General features: G+C 30.8%; 1 protein-coding gene across 3 annotated transcripts in view; it reads right to left on the bottom strand.

Annotated features, from left to right (window-relative positions):
- The window catches only part of LOC123012761 (homeobox protein aristaless-like), a 59295-nt gene that overhangs the window by 5746 nt on the left and 44882 nt on the right, over positions 1-8667 (bottom strand). The window lies entirely within an intron of this gene.

Raw genomic sequence — 8667 nt, 5'->3', positions numbered from 1 at the left:
AATGAAATAAAACTTTTTAAATTACCTACATACTAACAAATTTTTTTAAGTCCGGACCATTCTGACGTGCTGCCGCATTCTATCCTCACTGATATTGTTATTTACAACCACCCTAATGTCTTATTGTTAAGAGTAATTCGGGTACCCGACTCAAGATTTACGACAGTTCAAATATCGTGACGAGAAGTATAATACCCACTTCCGATATAACAGGAAGTGTCGCCATTTTGTAAATATTTTATTAGCAGGACCCTATCGATTATTGTCGTATATAAATTTTTAACTGACTTACATTGTTAATACCTACAATATGTCTAATGTGGGGTTTAGAAGAAATAGCCTGTATATTGCTTATGTAATATTACTTTTTGTACCATTAGACTCTATTCGATTGTTTACTACGTCTGTTTCCAAGACAGTAAGTTGTAAAAAAAATAGCTTCACTCTACCAACAGAAACTTAAAATATTTGAAAAACAAAAATGAAAAATGTATTTTTACCTACTTTCTTTTGTTAGACGATAAATACCAGGTGAATAAAAAGTATGGAACCAAACGTTTTTTGCTTAAGCTATTTATTTTTTGAAAAAAATAATTGATGAGTGATAAAGTACTATAAAAATGTGATGATTTAACAAGAATAAAATTTTTCAAAATTTCCCTTTGTTTTTGAGTTCTATAAAAAAATATTTTTTTTAAATGGCAACCCACTAAAAAATCATTTTTCTCATAAAAGCTATACTCTAAGGATTCCAACTATCTGCTTTATATTTAATTTTTTCAAAAAAAATTTTTCACATAAATTGCAAGTTTGACAAAAAAAATCGCATAACTCAAAAACAAAACAAAATTTCGCTCTGAAAATACGATCACATTTTTTATATTACTCTAATTTATATTAATTATTATTTTCTGGAGGCAAATGATTAAAAATAAAACCGCTTGGTTCCATACTTTATATTCACCCTGTATGTATAATAAAAATACTCTACGTTTCAAGAAAAACATTTTTTATAGTAGAGATTATTTGTGTCTGTTGTACTTTTATAATTATTTTTTTTTATAATTATTTGACACTTGGACTACTAATCAGCCTCTGTCTAACTATAGGTTACACAGTTAGTCGTAAAACTTTGTTAAACTTAAACCAACATTTTGTCATAAGTTGTCGAGAAAATACGAGTATTATCGTTGATTCTGCAAAATCTGCTATGTGCAGGTTAACGTAGATTGTACTTTTTGTAGCTCTTGAAAGTCAATTTTTGTCTGTACATGAAAATCTGAAAATTATGAAAAAAAAAACAAAATAATTATTAATACTCGTAACACGTGTAGGATTGAGTTGTTTTTCACTTTCTGAGAAATTACAATTTCTGCATACAGCAGATGCATACAATCAACGACGATATGTAGATGCCTTTTTCATTATTTTTGCCAAAGCTGGCTTGAAAAAGTTCGGTGTGGCTGTTTCTCGTCAGGTAATCCTCGGGTAATTACAGGTAGTACTACTGGTTAACGCCGTGAGCGTGACAATGCACATTTCTCGTTGTATAACTCATCTTAATCGAATCCAGTCAACGATAGCAACGATCCATCGATATCGATTAATTGGCTGCCGGCTACGCAACGTTATTGTGATTGGTCGATCGGTCAGGGCATTATACTTTTATCTCCCGAACATCATCTTATTTAGAGCGTGATTTGTAGAATCGGTGTCTCGCGCGTTCTTTTTTCGCCTTGTTTTCGGCCGTAATGGCCTTTAATAACTAATTATAACCCGACAATGCGGATCGGTTTTATTAGCTGTCATACCGGGGAATAACCAGTAGTTAAAGAGAATAAATCGACGAGACGTAATTAAGCACCGGTGACTTGTAAAACGTGTGAAGCGGTCCTTAGGTACGTAACGGAAATGACTAATTTAATTATGACCGCAACGATTGCATATAAATTCGAGATTTATGTACAAACACTCGATTTGAATTAAATTAAATTAAAAAAAAAATTGATTAGTTCAGACACAAAGGGCCCGCCGGATTTTGAAACAATATGTTAGTTTGTGGTAATAGGAGCGACGGGTGGTGGAACAGCAGGACGGCATTGAGCTAATTTCGGGCCCGGTTGGTGGTCTCCGGACCCGCCCCTGCTCTTCACTCGCATTACAGGGATGTCAACAAACGCTCATTAAACTTAATAGTCGATAAATACTTTGTTCCATAATTGAGCTTTTATTACTAATTAATTTTATTACGCCGTAAAACGTAATTAATTGCACATGTGCGGCTTTGGCGTTTTCGCGACCCCTGTTTCGGCCTCACTCTGTATACGTGTTAATTGCTTTAATTTCTAATGGGAAGTTGGAAATTATCCGTGTATTCATTTTTATCGCATTTTATAAGCGCAAGATTTATTTTATTGGAATTAATGAGGATAATAAGTGCATAATTATTAAGATTTAATTAAAACCGTTCCTTTGAAGTCGGTGATAAAATAACAAAAAGATTAGAAAAAAAATGGTGTTTTTTCCGGAAAATCGATTCCGGAAACCTTGAAAATGAGAATCTCACGTTTATGTAACAACTTAATTTAAGTTAATTTAAAGACATCGTGGGGCAGCCAATGGAACGTTTCTTATTGAAAGTCAGGCCAAATTTCAAGTTCATTGCGTAAAAAATCACTCGATTGACGATTATTCGATACGGAATTGAGATCAAGATGGAAAAACGTTATTTAAATTCAAGCCGGAACACGAAATTGGAGAAAAAATTCAAGTGGGAGGGAATGGTAGTAAAATGTAAAAATAATAATTAGTTAAGAAAAAAGTAATTGGAATTGGGTTTTAATTAAAAACGGGGAAGAAAGCGAGACAATTATTAGTGGACAAAATGACAATTAAACTTAATTACTATTTTCTAAAAGAACTAATTATAAACTAATACTTTTTTTAACTTTATTAAAAAGCCAACGCCATAATAAGGCTGTTGATAATAATAAAACTAAGAAAGATTTTTTTTTGTTTATATTTGCAAGTATAAATGGCCTTGATTTGATTTAATTACTTTTTAATAGTACATAAGTATGTTTTTTAGGAAAAACTACAACCATTTCTAACAATTTTTATTTAGGTAAGTATTTTTGCAATATAAAATAAATTAAATATCAAATATACAGGTGCTCAAAAAGTCGCGCACAATCTCAGTGCTACTTTCTTGCGGTGCATATGCAGATTACTAAAAAAATTCAGAAAAAATTCTTGAAGTTTTATTTGACAAAATCTGAAGCTGGAAACTTATTTTGTTAAGTCCAATCCCGACTTCACAGTATTGTGTTAGGTATTATACTATCGTTTTTAAACATTCTGTACATTTAGTAAATAATTATTTATAAAAATAAAATTTGAATTTGGCAGTAGTTTTACTAGATGGCAAAATTTTTACTACATTTTGCTTGACAGTTTACAGTATCACCTGTAAAGATTAAGCTACTGTTTCAGGATAGACAGCGTTGATAATTCAGAAGGCTAAAAAATAGTTTTTAGAAAATATTGTTAAGTATACAGAAGGTTTTTTTTGTGGTGTAAAATTTGATTCATACAGTATACTAATAAATAGAAGACATATATAGAGAAACCTAGACATAATTTTAAAAAGAAATTTGGCTTCAGAGCCAGCAATCAAAACTCAAAGTGTGTAGAAACTTTTATGAGTATTTTAAACTTCGATTTTGAAGGCATTTTTTAAATCCTAGATGAGTTTACTGTAACTTAGCCACTAAATAATTCTTAATTTTCTGATTAAGTTGGCTTTGATTTATTGAGTGCATTGTTTTGGACCAGACTGTATTTAGTGAACTAAAAGGTATTGAAACAATTAATTTTTTCTGTTAAATCTGTCATTTCAGCAATTCCTCGCGCTCGTCTTCCGAAAAGTAGGTTTCTGTCACACCTCCGGCGTAAAAATGTGGAGTTTTTCGTGGTGATGTCCGTCGGTGCGTGACTCGCTTCGCAGCGAACGAAATTCAACAAAACAAATTTATAATGAGTTATGGAACAGCTTATTTTCAAGCGATTGCCGGATTTCACGCTCGGCCATTGTACATTTATAAAACTGACAAAGATCGCAGCACGCCGATAAATTGGAAAAAAGCCAACAATAGCTACCTGCGCTAATGATATCGTCTTCTCGTAATTGCCTCGTTTTTCTCCCAAATCTCATTCAATCGACGCAATCCAAAGTGCCGCTAATTCGATTTATGGAAGACAATTGCGTACCTAAACGTCCGAGTAATTGATATCCATTTATTTCCCTCGCTGGCGCAATTATTTCTCATTATTTCAATCACTCATCTCGCTCACACACAAGGAAAGCGAGAGAGAACAGTATTGCGGGTGGTTGTTTTTTTCGCCGAATGCTAATGATAAGTTAGTGTCTTTTTTTATTGTTTATGGGAATTGGGCAAGGATGAAGGTATTATTAGGCAGCTTGGGAGGGAGCGAGAGGGTCGGACACCTGTTGCGTTGAAATGACACAGTACCGGAGGAAGCGACTCATTTCAGTCGGATTTTTTGTCGACTTTTTTCGGACACCGAGTGTACTACAGTCACGGACTTGAGCGATTAGGCTTAATTAAATAAATTACATGTCTCTATTTCACAAGAATTGTGCTTGCTTTCTGAAGGTTATAACTTAGTACGATTCATTGTTTTTGACGTGCGGACGTCTTCATTGTGTGCAAATCTGAATGATTCATCAACACTCGATACCAGAAAAGTTTTTCAGAAAGCTAATTCACTGTTGACAAACATCATCTAATCGTTTCCGGAATTTCCGTTAAATAAACTAGTTTTTCAATGACGTTATAAAATTTCAATTTTTATTAGCCGGTTATCAATCTTTTATGGCTAAAAAAATTATGTAATTCTCACCTGTCAAGAATAAGCTGTTTCGTCATTACCAAAGGTCAATTAGATTGTAATTTGTAAAATTTACACATTTTCACCGCAATTAATTTCAATATGTTTTCCTATTTATAGTTTTATTCATTTATTTTGACAGGAAAAAATTATTTATATTTTAATCACATCTAATTATGACAGAATATTAAAATTAAATTGGCAAAAAATTAACATAATTTTATTATGATTTTTAGTTTGAATCAATAGTGTTTTTTCTTGGTTTTGTTTTTTTTTATCACAAACTACCCATTTTTAAACATCTTTAAACTTTTCTGTTGCATTTTATTGTCTCTGTTTTTTTCCATGTGACTTGAATACAGAGTTTATCATAAAAATAAAAAAATAATAATAAAGTTTGTTGTAAATGAAATGAATTACTAAAAATCAGTTTTATAATATTTAATATACCTAGGTAGGTATGTATAACTTAATTTATATTATTTGCGTTTTTGAATAAGATTTGAGAGTAAAAATTTGTATATTGCTTTTTCTTTATTAATAGCAGACATATTTATCTAGAAAATATTGGGAACACACCCTGTACAGGGTGCTGCATTTTGGATGTCCGAATAGGGAATCTCCGAAACTAAAAGGTTTATCAAAAACGAGTGATACATTCTGGGGCTCATTTTTTGAGAAAATAATATTGGTTAAAACCGCATCCCGCTATCGTCTTTTGTTTTCGACTTACAGACAAAAGTTGACATTTTGGCGATATCTAAAAAAATTCATATCTTCGTTATTATAGAAGATACGGATTTGAAATAAAAACATTATACTTTTTACATTGCACTTTTTTACGAGGAATTTAATAATGTGGTTAACATTTTTTTTCAGTTATTGGTTTAGCCGTAGTAAAATAAACTTGTATTTTTTTAAATGGGAATCATAGATGGCTATGTCATTTTTAGAAAGCTTGTTTTTTTCTTATCTAAAAATATATATTTGTAACAGCAAAAAATTATCTTTGATTTTTGTTCGCAGTTGGCCATGAAAAAATGTTGCATCTTCAACTAAAAGGATTTAAACTATATTATTCAACCAGTCTCACTAATGAAAGAGTTTTCTAAGAACTAAGTAACGAAAAAAATGCAAAATAAATCGTAAATCAACTTATTGGCGACTAATAACATTTCGTTGTTTTTAAACAAGCTTACATTACCATTGTAACTTCTGGTCATACATAGTGTTGTAAAAAAAGCCGCTTTAATTCTTCAAAAAAATATATTTTATATGACAAAAATGACGATATGGCTATTCAAATACCCAAATTCCGTCTATGTGGAACGTTATCCTACCTCAATTAGATCATCAAAAAAATGTTTTTTCTAATTGTGTTGACTGCTGATACATTTGTTTTTCCTATTTTTGGATTTCTTAAAAATATGTTCTGAGGCGCTCGCATATTTATTCAATACTTCTAACGTATCGTATTTTTAAAATTTTTATAATTCTATATATTTTTTCATCTATTTTACAGTTCACAAAACTCTTATTGATTATTATTTACACATTTGGAATGAAAGAGTTTTTCCATGGCCAACTATTATCAAACAAAATATGTATTTTAGTTTTTAAGTATAGTTATAAAAAAGTATTCTGTTACAAAGATATATTTTTTAGATCAGAAAAAAATAAGCTTTTCAAAATTGCCATAGCCGCCTATGATTTCCATTTAAAAAAATACAAGTTTATCTTATTACGGCTAAACTAATAATTGAAAAAAATTGTTAACTACGTTATTAAATTCCTCGTAAAAAAGTGCCTGTATAATGTCTTTATTTCAAATCCGTATCTTCCATAATAGCGAAGATATGAATTTTTTTAGATTTCGTCAAAATGTCAACTTTTGTCTGTAAGTCGAAAACAAAAGACGATAGCGAGATGGGTTTTCACCAATATTATTTTCTCAAAATATGAGTCCCAGAATGTACGAGTATGGCTAAACCTCTTAGTTTCGGAGATTCCCTATTCGGACATCCAAAATGCAGCACCCTGTACAGTTGCAAAAAAATATATCTTTTAATTCAAATTCTGATAAAATCAGTTAGATTTAGTTGAATTTAAATTGACTTTGAGGGAATTGAAAACATATTGCAAAAATGGCATTCCCACAGTTGTCCGAAGAGAGAGACGCGTTTTAATGATCTTATAAATAATTTTGATTAAAATTCCCGACTTAATTACCCAATTAATACATGCAGCATGCAACCAATCCAGATTGATTGAATGCAGATTATTCCATGTAAATAATTTCAAACCAGAAGTTAGCTTTAACGGTTTGCGGCAATTTACTTAATTCGATTACTCATATTTAATTAAATAACAGTACAAAAAACGTTCAAACGATAAACAAAGCAATTAGATTTTTTTCACCGCGCGATCTCTGAGTGCGAAGAGCGGCACCACCTCGTTGCACAACGAAAAATAATTCGAATAATTAAACTAAGGTCATGTAAATTTATAATAACGCTAATTTTTGCAAAAAACGACAGCCGCTCAATTACAAACGTAATTACGATAATTGATCGGAAAGCACGACTCGAAAAGGAAATTAAATTAACTTAAATCAACAATGTTGGCCGATGGTCGGAAATTACAACTCCATTACGATTTATGGACGACGAAGATTAAATTAAAGCCATCGTTTCTAGGAAGAATTCTTAATTCTTCTGACAATTCGTACTCCGAACTGCGATTTTTCCGGTCGCCACTACAACCATTAATTGATTTTTTCATGTTAAAATTGCGATTTTAGGGCTGTTTACTGCTAAAAGAGAAGAATGACGACTCCTGCTGCGAGATACAAAGTGGCAGAGTCGTTTCGTTGATGGTGATGTTATGACAATGCCTACTTTATTGCAGGATTATTATAGTGGTCAAGGTCATGGTCGATGAATATTTATAATAACTGTTAGTAATTGAATGAAAGTAACTGTATTTAAAAGATTTTTTCGAGGGAAAAAATCAATCAGAACGCTTGAGTGATTTATATGCAAGGAATTTTATAATTTGGAGTGACACACTCTAAGTACGATTAATTTTTTTATTCTTGCCATTTCCTTTTAAAATTAATTCATTTAATAACCACCTACTTGCTGGTTGTTTATTAGACAATAAAGTTTAGTGTTGTAAACTTTAATGTTTAGAAAATCTGACACACATAAAAGTTTTATTACCTATTAATTATTTAAACAAAAAACAAGACAAAAACCGTTTTTATCTAAATATATAATTGCAATTAGAAAATCCATTATTAATTTTTTCAAATAATGATTTTGATGTTTACTTTTTTCTACGATTGTGGGTTCGTCGCTTATTGTTGAAGTCTCCAATATTTTCTACGTGAAAACAATTTTCCAAACCTATGTTAAGCTTGAAACAATAAAAATTATGATTGAGCTTTTAAAAAATTATGTAGCTAGAGAAGTTCCAAATTTTATAATATAAATTTAATTAACGAATTGATTTTTATTTCCTGAAAATTAGAGATTTGCTTCCATACGAGAATTCTGATAACTACAACTGAAACAATAGCAATTATCTTACAACAAAGTTTCAAAGTTCTCTACTAGAAACATGTAAGTACCTAACTGTATAGGTAGTTGTGGATAATTGTCAGAAACTTTAACAATAAGTGACAAATTCACAATTTTTATAATTTTTAAATTCTGAATTACAATTCTTTTCTATTCTACTAATTAACAATTTAGA

Source organism: Tribolium madens, unplaced genomic scaffold (genome assembly GCF_015345945.1).
Source record: "Tribolium madens isolate multiple individuals breed KSU strain unplaced genomic scaffold, Tmad_KSU_1.1 Scaffold_96;HRSCAF=242;Tcas5.2_LG5, whole genome shotgun sequence".
NCBI classification, from domain to species: domain Eukaryota; kingdom Metazoa; phylum Arthropoda; class Insecta; order Coleoptera; family Tenebrionidae; genus Tribolium; species Tribolium madens.
The sequence above is the reverse complement of the archived record's forward strand: the minus strand, read 5'-3'. Positions and strand labels throughout refer to the sequence as shown.